This window comes from Bombina bombina, chromosome 10, assembly GCF_027579735.1.
Source record: "Bombina bombina isolate aBomBom1 chromosome 10, aBomBom1.pri, whole genome shotgun sequence".
Lineage (NCBI taxonomy): Eukaryota > Metazoa > Chordata > Amphibia > Anura > Bombinatoridae > Bombina > Bombina bombina.
In genome coordinates, this window is record NC_069508.1 from 36,290,865 (window position 1) to 36,307,114 (window position 16,250).

The 16,250-nt window shown below is 37.0% G+C and overlaps 1 long non-coding RNA gene across 1 annotated transcript in view; it reads left to right on the forward strand.

Annotated features, from left to right (window-relative positions):
• LOC128641339 (uncharacterized) overlaps positions 1-8,288 on the forward strand; it is an 85,577-nt gene extending 77,289 nt beyond the window's left edge. The window contains exon 3 of the long non-coding RNA XR_008399474.1: positions 8,058-8,288. This is a non-coding gene — a long non-coding RNA (uncharacterized LOC128641339). The remainder of the gene's footprint in view (positions 1-8,057) is intronic.
• Positions 8,289-16,250: the final 7,962 nt, after the last annotated feature.

A 16,250-nucleotide genomic window follows, 5' to 3' on the forward strand; every position in this document is an offset into this window, starting at 1 on the left:
CCGCTGAAACAGCCAATAGGAGGAGAAATATGGCTCCATGGTGCTCAAAGCTAATAAATGCAGGTCACCAAGCGACCATGATCTACCCTGCCAAAATTAAAATCTTTTCAGAGGATAGGGTGATGTTTCTGAACTCAATAGAGGAGGTCAGACAATTCTTGGATAACAATAAAAACACAGTTGAATAATGTTTAGGCAGCTTTATATGAGTTTATCAGTTATTGGGTATAAACTTTCTTGTCTCAGTGACTGTATTGTACCGATCTGTCAGGGTGTTTGTTTTTGTCTTTTTTTTTTTTCTTGCTGTTTTTTTTTTTTTTTTTTTTTTTTTTCTTTGTCTCCTCTCTCCCCCTCGTTTGTTATGGATGCTCTCTCCTCTCCTCCTCTTGTCCTCCTGGGGCTATGTCCCGGTTAAGATGTTGTAACGATAATGAGAGTTAAGTGATAAATCTCCATAGATGAAAAAATTAATTAGCTTACTATCCTGGAATGTGGGTGGGTTCTCCTCCCCTGCCAAAAGGAAAAAAATTATACATCATTTAAAAAGTTACAAACCGGATATTGTCTTCCTGCAGGAAACCCATCTGAGCCTGCAGGAGGCAGAAAAGTTAAAAATTAGTTGGATTGGGGAGGTGATTGCAACACCAGCAGTCAGAAAAAAGAGAGGAGTTGTATGTATTTTTAATAAAAATCTTGATTTTAATTTAATTTCGCAAGAGAGAGATGTGGAGGGAAGATACCTTATTCTGAGAATAGAGATTAACGAGTGTCAGTATACGCTGTGCAATCTATATGCCCCGAATGAGTGTCAGCCATATTTCTGGGATGGATTATATGCAAAATTAATGAATTATATAGATTCTCAATTGATTATAGGGGGCGACTTTAACAGTGTTTTTCTCCCTCAACTGGATAGACTGAGAACTGGGGGCTCTTCTAGATCAAGAAAAGAGACCAAAATATTGACCTCCTTTTCAAAAGGTCTCAAATTAAAGGATATTTGGAGAATTCAACATCCGGACGAGAAATTATTTACATGTGAATCGAAAGTACATCGTACCTTCTCAAGGATAGACATGTTTCTGGTATCTGAAAGATTACTCCAATTAGAGATGAACACAGATATTAAGAACATAATTCTATCTGACCATGCTATTATATCCCTCTCTATCCAGTTGAGGAACAGGGGGGCCGGTCTCGAGGCTAAATTTTTCTTTCCTAGTTTTTTATATTCTAATATTCCTTTCAGAAACTGGCTGACTCAGAAATGGAAGGAGTATGTATATCAGAATAAGGATTATATTCCTAAAACAGAAATATTTTGGGAGGCCGCAAAGGCCTGTCTAAGGGGGGAAATTAAGGCATATATGGTTAAAAGGAAAAGGAAGTTTAGAGCGAGAGAAATGCAACTGAATAATTATCTTAGAAATAAATTTGTTATATATACTGATAATCCTAATAAGGATAACTGGGACAGTTATCAAAGGGCTAAGAGTGAGAGAGAGACTTTTCTAGCTAAAAATCAGATACAGGAAGATATGAAAAATAAAGCTATATTTGGTACTTTCTCCCCGAAGACTGCTAAAATGCTCTCAAATATTTCTAAAAGTAAGAGGAAAAACAATTATATAGGAACAATTATATCAGAGGGTAATAAGTATAATACTCCGAAAGATATTGTTGAGCAATTTCAACTATTCTTTCAGAAAATATACTCTCCTGCAGAAGTTGACCAAGAGGCAAAAAAATCTTTTTGGGAAAGCATTAAACTGCCAAAAATCACCTCAGTTCAGTTAAATGTCTTGAATAGTGAGATTACCATAGAGGAGACACTTACCGCAATCAAAGAGGCAGCTTTGGGGAAAGCACCTGGGCCCGATCAATTACCGATTGAATTTTATAAAATATTATCGGAGGAGATTGTTCTGACTCTTACAGATCTGTTCAATAAATATTTTCTGCTACATTCTAGACCCTCTCGGTTCTTCACCGCCTCAAATATTACCCTTATCTTAAAGAAGGAAAAAGACCCTAATCTAATGGACTCATATAGACCAATCTCTCTTCTCAATAGCGATTACAAGTTATTGGCAAATATATTAGCCAACCGTCTCAAAAAAGTTATAGGGGATGTGATTCATCCGGATCAAACCGGATTCATTCCCGGCAGGTCAGCACAGAAAAATATTAGAAGGGCTATGACAATAATCGAATATATTTTAGCATCCCATAGGACGGGGTCAGGGCAGAAGCAAGACTTTGCGTTGTTAACGGTGGATGCAGAAAAAGCCTTCGACTCTGTCCTATGGGATCATTTGTTAACAGCGCTCAATAAGTTTGGTTTTTCAGGTCATTTCTACGAATATATTTCACTACTCTATCAGAACCCAATATCTTTTCTTAGTATCAATAATGTGTTATCTGACCCAATAACTTTGCATAAGGGAACAAGACAGGGGTGCCCTCTCTCGCCATTATTATTTGATATTGCCATCGAACCTCTGGCGGTGAAGAGCCGAGAGATTTTGGAAGGTATAAGAATAAAACAACATAAAGTTACACTTTCACTTTATGCTGATGATATCCTCTTCTATATAAGAAACTCTGCTAAAAACATCCCAATCTTAACTAATATTTTATCAGAATTCAGTAAATTTGCTGGGTACAGAATAAATCTATCCAAGTCCGAGATTCTCTGGATTATAAAGAATAGAAAGAGTTATACTCAAAACCCCTTTAAAGTAATTGATAAATCCATTAAATATCTGGGAATAAATCTTTCAGCAAACCCAGAGCAATGGTACCATATGAATCTTGCTCCCATTTGGAGAAGTTGTCTAGCCGAATTTCAGAAATGGAGCAAACTCCCCTTGTCACTCTCTGCAAAAATAGCATTGATCAAAATGCGGACGCTTCCAAAATTATTATTTTTTATTCAGAATATCCCTTCATTTCTGAAGAGGGCTGATATTAAAAAGTTTAATTCGGCCTGTTCCATCTTTCTCTGGGCCCCAAAAAAACCCTGTATCTCATTATCGAGATTAATGCACCCCAAAGATCTGGGTGGATTTGCTCTCCCAAATTTAACAAACTATAATCTGGCATGTCTCGGCCGAATTGCCCTGGACTGGCTCACAGGAGCAAATTTTATTGCTAGCTCTGATGTGGAAGGGGGTATCATAGCGCCATTTGTCCTTAAGGCATTGTTACACACCGCCCACCCAGCAAAGGTACGGGATCTTCTATTAAAACATACTTTTTAGAATGTTATTTTAGCGTGGCATAAAATCTGTAAATTATTAAACATAGAAAACACATTTTCACGTTATTTACCGATCAGGGGTAATCCTGATTTTAAGGGTGGCTGCGAATCTCCAGCCTTTAGGAAGTGGGATGCTAATGAGCTGAGGTTTTTGAAGCAGGTAGTAGATCCAGTATCAAATCATATAAAATCATTTGAATTACTAACTAGAGAATTTCAGTTGGATAAAAGATCCTTCTATGCTTATCTACAAATTAGACACTTCTATTACAGTAAGAAACCTATGGTCGAGGACCCCTGGACCTTGGGCTCACTTGATTCTGTTATTAACAGATTCTCACAGGGAAACCATTCTATATCATATATGTAACAGAGCTTTGATAGGGCAAGGAAATATTCAAGCAGTATGGCAGTCAGAGAATCTCATTGCAAGCTTCTTAATAGGGCCTATCTAACGCCTAGTAAGATGGCTAAATGGAAGGGGGATATGTCTTGTTATAGATGTAACTTTCCGTCAGCAGATATTTTCCATTTGTTCTATGCCTGCCCAAAAATGATCAAACTTTGGAAACAAGCGGAATATTGGTTGAACAGATTTCTGCCAGAAAGAATTGTATTAAAGCCCTTGACTATCTTCTTCTTGGTGTCGAATAAAACATATAATAAGCCTCTGATTAATACTCTAATTCTTCTAGTCAGACAGATGATACTCAAAACATGGAAGGAGAAAAATGCTCCTAGTATAGCATCAGTTATAAACAATGTTCATTATCAAATGTTACTAGAACTATATGATCCGTTAATATTTGAGGAAAATAAATTAATAAAATACTTTGCTAAATGGGATAAGGTAATTATGAGTAGACCTAGTGAGGTTCAGTTACAGATATTAAAATTCTTTCGTAACTCACCGGTTTTTCTACAATTAATTCTATCAGAGAGTTACCCTGATCTCTGGAGACAATGGTTTCTTTGAGGCGAAGGGGTGGAGGCCCCGGGTGGAGGAAAGAGAGTTAGTATAGGTCCTTCTTCATCTCTTCTCTATCTTTTCTTTTTTTTTTTTTTTTTTTTCTTTTCTTTTCCTTTTTCTTTCCCTTCCTTTTTTCTCTTTTGCTTTTATGTGTGTGTGGAACTCCAATAATGAGTGAAATTAGAGGAGCAGACTTGGTTTGAGATTCCAAGGTGGTATTATATATACTGTTGTCAGCTATCATTATTGTGTTTTTTAGAAGTAAGATTGTTAAGGTGATGACTCATGTAAATGCTGATATTTTCACTGTCTTTGGAATGCTCAATGTTGAAAATGAAGTTGTATATGATTTTGAATTCCTCAATAAAGGAAAAATATGTTTAAAAAAAAAACAAATATAACCAGTTATTGTGTCATATAAATAATGACACTGTGAGTACATGGTTAACAATTAAAAATTCTGAAATAATCTCTCAAATAATTGTTAGTAGGGCAGTTATAACTATTAGCTCATTGTTATATCATAAGAGTCACATAGATATCAGTGTCACAGTTTCCAAATTTTAACTCTAAAAGGGTTTTTCAACATATTATAAGTTGATGGTAGTTTAACGGTTATTTATACATTATAGAAAGGAGCCAAATCCATCCTGTTCATTCAAACCCCATGGGGTGAGGGTATTTAAAGGGACAGTCTAGGCCAAAATAAACTTTCGTGATTCAGATAGAGCATGTAATTTTAAACAATTTTCCAATTTACTTTTATCACCAATTTTGCTTTGTTCTCTTGGTATTCTTAGTTGAAAGCTAAACCTAGGAGGTTCATATGCTAATTTCTTAGACCTTGAAGGCCACCTCTTTTCAGAATGCGTTTTAACAGTTTTTGACCACTAGAGGGTGTTAGTTCACGTATTTCATATAGATAACACTGTTCTCGTGCACGTGAAGTTATCTGGGAGCAGGCACTGATTGGCTAGACTGCAAGTCTGTCAAAAGAACTGAAATAAAGGGGCAGTTTGCAGAGGCTTAGAATCAAGATAATCACAGAGGCTAAAAGTATATTAATATAACTGTGTTGGTTATTCAAAACTGGGGAATGGGTAATAAAGGGATTATCTATCTTTTAAAACAATAAAAATTCTGGTGTAGACTGTCCCTTTAACCAAAAAATCCACCTGCATTCCGCTTGCAATAGCATTGATTCTATATTTCCACCCCTTATGCCGGGTTTAATGACTTGTAGGACTGATGCTTTCAAATCTGGTTTAGTACCATGTGATTTGAGATAGTGTCGGGCCACAGGCGTCAGGTTTTTGTCCTTCTTCTTGTCAATCTCACAGTTCTTGATGCTATTTATATGTTCGCCCAGCCTGGTGCGTAATTCACGAGCAGTGTTTCCTAGGTACCTTTTGCCACAAACGCACAATAAGCAGTACACAACATTCCTAGTTCTACAATTGGCGAATCCGTACATCCTCTTAGTTCCACCTATGAGCGTACCGAATTCTCTCTCATTGTGGATATATTTGCAAAAGCTACATGAGCCACAAGGGTATGTTCCACTTACATTTTTATTGTTCGGTTTTCTCTTGATAAAGTGACTTCTAACCAGTTTATTGCCGATCGTTGGAGTTCTTCTCCAACTGGTATGGATCTTATCTCCCACAAATTGGGATAGATTCTTATCAGATTTCAAAATACCAGTGTGACGATTTAGTATTTCGCTTATGATCTGATGCTCTGAATTAAATGTTCTCACAAACCTTGCTTTTTCATCAGTGTTGTTGATTTTCTTTTTAGGAATCAACAATTGATCTCTTGGTGTTCTTTTAGTTTTCTGAAAGGCTTTTACTTTATTTGGCATGTGTAGCCCCTTTCCCTCAGACGTGTTTTTAGTTCTTTGGCTCTTTCATAAAAGACAGCATCATCTGTACAGTTCCTCCTAATTCTTAAAAATTCCCCCATGGGGATGGCTCTTTTTGTTTTCCAGGTAGGCAACTCTCAAATTGTGAAATAGAATTAGTCGCTGTGTCTTTTCTAGATAGGTCAGTTTTCAGTTTGTTTTCACGTCCAAAATTTTTACCTTTTCTTTACTCATGCTGTACATAAGTTTCAAATTCAAATCATTCGTGTTAAGTATGGATATAAACTGTTTGTAGAGTATCTCACTCCCTGTCCAAATAATAAATAGGTCATCTATATATCTGCACCAAAGGCTTATATACTGAGTGTAATGAAGCATACTTTCATCAAAGACAATTTCCCTTTCCCACCAGCCTAGATAAATATTGGCGTAGGTGGGGGCACATAATGAGCCCATTGCAGTGCCCTGAATTTGTAAATAGAGATTGTCATTGAACACAAAATAATTGTGTTTTAAAATAAAATTGAGTAAGGATAGTATAAACTCATTTCGTTTTGCTTTTTCTGAGGTCTCCATATTAAGGACGTAATGTACTGCCCCACATCCTTTGTCATGCTTAATAGATTTATATAGGGATTCTACATAACAGGTTATGAGTATGGCATCATCTTCCACTGATACATCATTAATTTTACTAAGGATGTCCATAGTATCTCTGATGAATGAAGGTAAGGACCAAACTATATCACGTAAGTATAGATCTAGGAATCTGCTTGCGTGTTCACATAAACTTCCAATACTTGAGACAATTAGTCTCCCAGGAGGTTTCTTCTTATTTTTGTGAACTTTTGGTAAGAGATCTTGGGGCCTATCTATCAAGCTCCGAAAGGAGCTCGACTGCCTGTGTTTCTGGCGAGTCTTCAGACTCTCCAGAAACAGCAGTTATGAAGCAGCGGTCACAAAGACCGCTGCTCCATAACCCTGTCCGCCTGCTCTGAGCAGGCGGACAGGAATCGCCAGAAATCAACCCGATCGAGTACGATCGGGTTGATTGACACCTCCCTGCTGGCGGCCCAGCGTATTGCTCTCCGCATTCAGCGAGGTCTTGTGGACCTGATCCGCAGTGTTGGATCAGGTCTGCAAGACCTTTCTTAAATAGGGGCCATAGTGTGGACACTTTAGGGTTTTTGACTTGTAGGAATTGCCCATCTTTTTGGCTTATGAGGCCTTCTAATTTTGCATTGTTGATCAAAGCAATATATTGTGCCCAATACTGGGAAGTTGGATTTGAGAAAAAGGGGTTTGTAACATTTCTCATCCATGAGTTGTCTTTTTGCTTCCAAATTATATTGTTCTTTCTCCCTGATTACAATGTCTCTCCCCCCCCCCCCCTTATCAGATGGCTTAACCAGAATATCATCCCAGGAATTAATTTAATTCAAAGCATCAGTATCATCCGTACTCATATTGGACATTTTGCTTTCCTTAATTTTCAAAAATTCTCCCATTACCATTTTCAGGAAGACTTCCAATTGGGGAATTTTATTGAGTTGAGGCATAAACTTAGATTTTATTAGTTTTTTATCCTGGAAAATATCAGACTTAGGGGAACCACATTCCTCACGTTTGTTCCATAGTTCTGTCAAAATGTTGAGAGTCTTTATTTCATCAGTGGCTGTCCCCCCCCTGAGTACTGTATATTTTCTGACATCCCCCTGATCACATGACATTTTAATTTATTATCTATTGACTTTCATTTTAGCCAATTAGTGCTGTGTCTGCCATAAGTCACGGGCGTGATCACAATGTTACCTATATGGTTTATATGAACTAGCTCTCCCCTGTTGTGAAAAGCAAATAAAAAAGGAGACTTTTTGTTATGTATTATGCCCATTTAAACAATATTTAATTCAACATTAAAGGGACACTAAACCCAAGTTTTTTCTTTGTGCCTTTCACAGATGAGAACTTTCCTGAATTATATTAATCTGATCACATCTTAAAGGAACAGTCCAGCCCCAAAATAACAGCAAATCCCAGATGATCATTTTTGCCTTTGTGGGCCTTGTCAGTGAGGTGCAGTCATATTAGTCTAGGTACATTGGGCAGGGAGTTATTCTCTCTCTGTATATATTTGTATTGTATTATGACCATGGGTAAAGTCTCCCTAAGGCTAATGGGGGAAAACAGACGTGGACTTCCTGCCCAATATGCCCAGAAGGTTATGGCTGCACCTCACTGATGAGATCCAAATAATTGCCTGGGTTTGTCAAGTTCCATGTTCGGGAGGAGGATTGCCTGGTATATTTGGGCTGATATACCAGCCTCTGCGAAATCCATAATTGGGCTAAAAGAAGCTGCTCCCAGGTACTAAATCATCAAGAACAAGCTACTGAGCTGCTGTTCCTTCCTGGATGACCACCTCCCTATCTGCCATGAAATGGAGTATTTGCAACATTTCTAATGTAATACTTAAAATATTGGCAGCATTGTAAATTGTTGTGTTGTGCTGCAGAATTCAGTTGCAAATGTTATATTGTATTTTGTAGTTTCATATTTGTAATTGTTTAAAAATGTGTAGGCTCAAGAAAACTAAAGGGAAAATAATTTTCTGCAAAAATATTCACTGAAGTCTAGATATTTATGACTGAATATATTTGTCATTTGTTTGTGACTCAGACAGCAGATATAAATATCATGCAAATTTATGCAAACTCTTTAGAGGATTATGGGGAAAGAGCATTTTCAGATTGCAAAGTTTCCTGTTTTGCCTTGTGAGAAATTTGTTATTCAACTATTAGTTGGGTTGGGAAAGGTGTGTTTATAATAGGTTTGATGTTGGAAAATTTTCAATGTAGGAAATAAACTTTTTTTTTTGTGTTCCATGAGCCCAAGTAACACGTGGGCTGAAAAAAATAGCCTAGATTTATAGATGTGGTTTCTTAAAGAGATGGTAAATGTTAGTTATATTTTAGATGAATTGTAATTAATCAGTTGTAATGAAGATGCCCTTAAACTTACTTTTTAATGTTGATATGAAATTCTAACACCCGCGCTCCACCGCCCACTTCAAAGGTACATTTTTCTGTGAGCTAATGGTTTGAATTGTTGTCCAATCAGCGCTCTCCCCATATGGCACTTTTGTTGTAGATAGAGCACTAATTGGAGAACAATTCAAACCTTTAGCTCACAGGAAAAACTGACTTTTGAAGTGGGCGGCGGAGCGCAGGGTATTTGAATTTCTTTATTTCAAATATTAAAATAAAAGTTATAAGGGTTCAAAAGGTATATAGCCATGTATTTGACTGCAAAGGCTATAATATATATATGTGTGTGTGTGTGTGTGTGTGTGTGTAAATTCCATCATAATACTAAATGTGTTTTACTATGTATTTACTGTAAATATTTCCCATTCAAATGTTCTTCACATACAGGAATATGTTATTTTCATTGTAAATACATTTCTATATAATATCTATACCTGTATGTCTATTCCTATAGATATATATTTTACATTAACATTATCACATATATATATAAATATATATTTAATAATTTAAAAAAAATTCAATGCTTTAGGTGTAATGCGGTGTCAGGATAGCGCATATGAAATCTTAGTTATTTTAAGGTACTAGGATTTACCAGTGGAACAAATAAAGGGGACTTTCAGTTATGAAGTATAAAATACCTTATGCTGAAAGTTCCTTTATTTGTCTGAAGCGTTCGCCGCGCTGAGTGCCTCAGGCAGCCCATGGCAGAATGCTATTTTTCAGTGAGGTGACTTTTCCACCTCTTAGCCAATAGGCGTCTGGGCCAGCTGGCATTATGCCGGATAGCTAGCACGCTATTGGCTAAAATTACCTCAGTGATAAAATACCGTTCTGCATCGGGCTGCCTGAGGTGCTCAGCGCGGCGAATGTTGCAAAAAAATAAAAGAACTTTCGGCTAGATTACGAGTTGTGCGTTAGGGTAAAAAAAGCAGCGTTAAGAGTCCTAACGCTGCTTTTTTACGCCCGCTGGTATGACGAGTCTTGAAGGTTTAGGGTCACCGCACACTTCTTTGGCCTTACCACAAAACGACTTAAGTAAACTTCGTAAAGTCTTTTTTCTATGGGACTTCCATAGCGCCGGTATTACAAGTCTGTCCTGCGAGGCCAAAAAGTGAGCAGTACACCCAACCCTGTCAAGAGTCCTAACGCATTTAAAAGTCAGTAGTTATGAATTTTATAGTTCAACGCTATAACATAAAACTCATAACTAAAGTGCTAAAAAGTACACTAACACCCATAAACTACATATTAACCCCTAAACCGAGGCCATCGCAAACACTTTAATAAAAATTTTAACCCCTAATCTTTGCTCCGGACACCATCGCCACCTACATTATATTTATGAACCCCTAATCTGCTGCCCCCAACATCGCAGACACCTACATTATATTTATTAACCCATAATCTACCACCCCCGATATTGCCGACACCTACATTATAATTATTAACCCCTAATCGGCCGCTCCGGACACCGCCGCCACCTACATTATATGTATTAACCCCTAATCTGCTGCCCCCAACATCGCCAACACCTACCTACTATTTATTAGCCCCTAATCTGCTGCCCCCAACATCGCCGTCACTATATTAAAGTTATTAACCCTTAAAACTAAGTCTAACCCTAACACCCCCTAACTTAAATATAATTACAATAAACCTAAATAAATATTACTATCATTAACTAAATTGTTCCTATTTAAAACTAAATACTTATCTGTAAAATAAACCATAAGATAGCTACAATATAACTAATAGTTATATTGTAGCTATCTTAGGGTTTTTTTATTTTACAGGCAAGTTTGTATTTATTTTAACTAGGTAGAATAGTTATTAAATAGTTATTAACTATTTAATAACTACCTAGCTAAAATAAATACAAAAGTACCTGTAAAATAAAAACAAATAAAAAAAAAAAAAAACACTAAATTACAGAAAATAATAAACAAATTACATATATTTAAACTAATTACACCTAATCTAATAGCCCTATTAAAACAAAAAAAGCCCCCTGAAAAAAAAAAAAAACCCTAGCCTAAACTAAACTACCAATAGTCGTTGAGGACTTCGGCTCGGCTTGGATGAAGACTTCTCCCGGTAAGTCGATCTTCAGGGGGTTAGTGTTAGGTTTTTTAAGGGTGTATTGGGTGGGTTTTATTTTTAGGTTAGGGACTTTGGGCTGCAATAGAGCTAACTGCCCTTTTAAGGGCAATGCCCATCCAAATGCCCTTTTCAGGGCAATGGGGAGCTTATGTTTTTTAGATAGTATTTTATTTGGGGGGTTGATTGTGTGGGTGGTGGGTTTTACTGTTGGGGGGGTTGTTTGTATTTTTTTTTACAGGTAAAAGAGCTGATTACTTTGGGGCAATGCCCCGCAAAAGGCCCTTTTAAGGGCTATTGGTAGTTTAGTTTAGGCTAGGGTTTTTTATTTTGGGGGGGCTTTTTTTATTTTGATAGGGCTATTAGATTAGGTGTAATTAGTTTAAATATCTGTAATTTGTTTATTATTTTCTGTAATTTAGTGTTTTGTTTTTTTTGTACTTTAGCTAATTTAATTTAATTTAGGTAATTGTATTTAATTTAGTTAATTTATTTAATTATAGTGTAGTGTTAGGTGTTAGTGTAACTAAGGTTAGGTTTTATTTTACAGGTACTTTTTGTATTTATTTTAGCTAGGTAGTTATTAAATAGTTAATAACTATTCTACCTAGTTAAAATAAATAGAAACTTGCCTGTAAAATAAAAATAAACCCTAAGATAGCTACAATGTAACTATTAGTTATATTGTAGCTATCTTAGGGTTTATTTTACAGGTAAGTATTTAGTTTTAAATAGGAATAATTTAGTTAATAATAGTAATATTTATTTAGATTTATTGTAATTATATTTAAGTTAGGGGGTGTTAGGGTTAGACTTAGGTTTAGGGGTTAATAACTTTAATATAGTGACGGCGACGTTGGGGGTGGCAGATTAGGGGTTAATAAATAGTAGGTAGGTTGCGGCGACGTTGGGCGCGGCAGATTAGGGGTTAATAAATAGTATGTAGGTGTAGGCGATGTTGGGGGCAGCAGATTATGGGTTAATAAGTATAATGCAGGTGTCGGCGATGTCGGGGGTGGCAGATTAGGGTTAATAAGTTTAAGATTAGGGGTGTTTAGACTCGGGGTTCAGGTTAGGGTGTTAGGTGTAGACATAAATTTTATTTCCACATAGGAATCAATGGGGCTGCGTTACTGAGTTTTACGCTGCTTTTTTGCAGGTGTTAGACTTTTTCTCAGGCGGCTCTCCCCGTTGATTCCTATGGGGAAATCGTGCACGAGCACGATACACCAGCTCACCGCTGACTTAAGCAGCACTGGTATTGGAGTGAGGTAATGAGCAAAATTTTGCTCAACGCTCACTTCTTGTCTTTTAATGACGGGTTTCTGAAAACTCGTAATACCAGCGCTGCAGGTAAGTGAGCGGTGAGACAAAACTGCTCGTTAACACTGCATAGCCTCTAACGCAAAACTCGTAATCTGGGCCTTTATTTGTTGCACTGGTAAATTCTAGCGTTTCAAAAATGCTAGAAATTACTATCACTTTAAAAATAAAATATTAAAAAATATAATAATTATTAAAAAGTATTATAGATACTGTAAAAAATATATATAGTCTAGGTATTATTTAGAATTTTTTACAGTATCTATAATTTATAACATTATTAATATTTTTTAATATTTAATATTTCCATGATGTGCCTTAAGTTAACTTAAAGGGACATAATACTCATATGCTAAATCACTTGAAACTGATGCAGTATAACTGTAAAAAGCTCATAGGAAAATATCACCTGAGCATCTCTATGTAAAAAAGGAAGATATTTTACCTCACAGCTTCCTCAGCTCAGCAGAGAACGTTCTGTGTAAAAAGTTATACTTCAGTTACTGCCCAGCTGCAGGTAAAAAAAAAATTTTAAAAAATGAAGAAATTAACAACAGCCAATCAGCATCAACAGTGCCGAGGTCATGAACTCTTTTACTGTGATCTCATGAGATTTCACTTAACTCTCATGAGATTTCATAGTAAACTTCCTTACACTGAATAGGGAAATCAGATGAGAGTGCATGAAAGCTCGCTCCTTCCGCTGTCCCGGGACAGACATACTGATTTGTTGCTTAGAAGTCCTTTACAATGGGATGTGGCTACTGAGGAACCTTTGAGGTAAAATATCTTTCTTTTTTTACATAGAGATGTTCAGGTGATATTTTCTAGTCAGCTTTTTACAGCTATACTGCATCACTTTCAAGTGTTTAAACATTTGGGTATTATGGCCCTTTAAGATAACTTTTCATGTGCTCTAACCTGACACTGTGTTAGACCTAAAGTGCAAAATCTGAAGCGTGATGCGCATCTTTTACATTGCTGTGTTCTTCATAATTTTTTAAATATATATCTATACCTATATAGCTTTAGGAATAGATATACTGGTTTAGGTGTGTGTATATATATATATATATATATATATATATATATATATATATATATATATATATATATATATATATACATATTATTCACAAAAGTGGAGACAATAAGCCTCTCCTGTCCAGCACTGACCAATCCCTAAAAATAGTGTAATGGAATAAGCAATTCTAAAGTGACAACCCCCATAGAGACATAAAGGAGTAAAAGACAAAAAACATCAACCAATTGCTGCAACCAGGGAGCGTTAAAAGGAGTTGTTTATTGGAAAACCATGAGAATATTGTTAAACAACCTGAGGGTACTCAAAACAATTCCGATCATAGTACACTATGAGATTATCCTACCAGCTGGTAATAAAACCATAAACATAAAATAATTTGAAAAAATTAAATAACTAAATACTTTCAATAACATGAAAACAGAAAAAAACCTGTTTGTAGCCACAGGTAATAAAGTCCCAGTCGGTAGTGTAATGAGAGTTCCTGTGAGGGATCTGTATAACCCCTAGGTTAAAGGTCAGTTTTGGTCTCAGATGCGGAATTATTTGAGATCGTAAGTAAATAGTAAATTGATGATTTGTTTCACTTAAGTAATTATTACCAGTATTGTGGAATGGCAACAGTATTACCGTAGTGAGTTGTTAAGTGGTTACTGAATGAACAGTAAGTATCAGTACAGCTATGTGCAGTACTAAAACAGATTGCAATTTGGATAACAGTGGGTTTGCCGGATTGGCACTTTACACACAGTGAATAAAGAGTCACAAAAGTAATAGTTCTCCTTATTTAGTATATAAAGTGAAAGTACCTTTATTGCGGTAACAGGATCCTCTGTCGTGTGCAGCAGACTGCGTTTGATACAAGCCGTTACGTCACAAGTTTGGGCGTGACTGGACTAAGCTTTCAGTTTGTTAGCGTTGAAGATGAAATGACCTACTCGCAAATGTGGATCAAGTTAGGAGCCGTCTGTTTAATGTAAGAAGAGGTGTTGAGCTTGTCTGTGTGCCTGAGGGCTGAGCTGGTAATAAAGTCCTGGCGTAGACTGAAGCTGTATGACGGTTGCGCTCGCTGTGGAAGTGAGAGCTGACAGGTGCTGCGTATGAGCGGGTCTCTGTGTGATGATAGTTGAGTTGAAATACAAAGTAACTCCTGATGAAGTTGTGTTAATCCTCTGTAGAGATTAAGGTAGAAATCCTGAGTTGAGAGTATTCTCTAAGTTGAGATATAGCGGGAATCTATGAAATATTGCGTTTAGGCAATAGGAGCTTAGTTTAAAGATCAAACTCTAGTTAGGTTGCAAACAAAATACTAAGCACCTGTGTGCAGGTGCGCATTGCTTATAAAGGTATTGTAGGAGGGGACTGCTTAAAGGGATAGTCCTGACATCACCCCCTCCTCAAGCAAGTGGTCCCAACACTTGAGGTCTGGGTCTATCAGGGTAACGTCTATGGAAGAGGCTTATAAGCCTGGGTGCATGGAGGTTGGTGGAGGGTTCCCATGAATCTTCCTCATCAGAATAACCCTTCCAACGTACCAGATATTCAAGGAGACCATTACGGATTCGGGAATCAAGTAGTTTCTGTACCTCGAATTCATCCGACAATGGTTGGATGGGATCAGGTGGTAGGACTGGATTAGTGTCCCTTAATCGACCTGCTGGTTTTAATAGGGAGACATGAAAGCTGGGATGAACACGTAGAGAAGGTGGAAGATCAAGAGACATAACATTTGGGTTGATCACCTTGAGAATTCGGAAAGGACCGATGAATAGTTTTCCCAATTTCTTGGAGGGAATCTGTAGACGTAAGTTCTTCGTTGATAGCCAGACGTAATCACCAACCTTGTATTCTGGGGTTGGACGGTGTCTAAGATTATAGTAATGAGACTGGGTCTCTTGAACTTGTTTGATGTTACGACGAAGCACTGAGAATGTCTCCTTTAAGTTATTGGTGTAATCATCAACAAGTGGTGAAGGAGAAACTGAATGTGATGAGAAAGTGAAAGATGGGTGGAATCCGTAGTTGGCATAAAAAGGGGTCATGTTAGTGCTGGAGTTAACTGAATCATTGTAAGCATATTCTGCTAAGGGAAGTAGGTCTGACCAGTTGTCTTGATGTTGTGTGCAGAAGCAGCGGATGTATTGCTCCAGCCATTGGTTTACCCTTTCAGTCTGTCCATTAGTTTGGGGGTGAAAGGAAGTGCTATAACGGTGAGTAATGTGTAATTGTTGACAGAGTTGTCTCCAGAATCTAGAGGTAAATTGAGTGCCTCGGTCAGAGGTGAGAATAGGAGGAATACCATGTAATCTAATAACATGTTGTATGAATAACTGGGCTGTCTCCAGAGATGTAGGTAGCTTTGTGAAAGGTATAAAATGTGCCATTTTACTGAAAAGGTCAACAGTGACGAGGATAGTATTGTATTTGTTGGATCTGGGTAGATCGACAATGAAGTCTAACCCTACATGTTGCCAGGGTCTCTGTTGGATTTGAACTGGCATGAGGTATCCGTATGGTTGAGCGGACTGAGACTTTGATGATGCACATACCACACAACTTTGAACGTATTCGTAAACAGACTTCTTCATGTGTGGCCACCAATAGTTTCTAGCGATCTTTTCAAGGGTGCGATTAATGCCCTG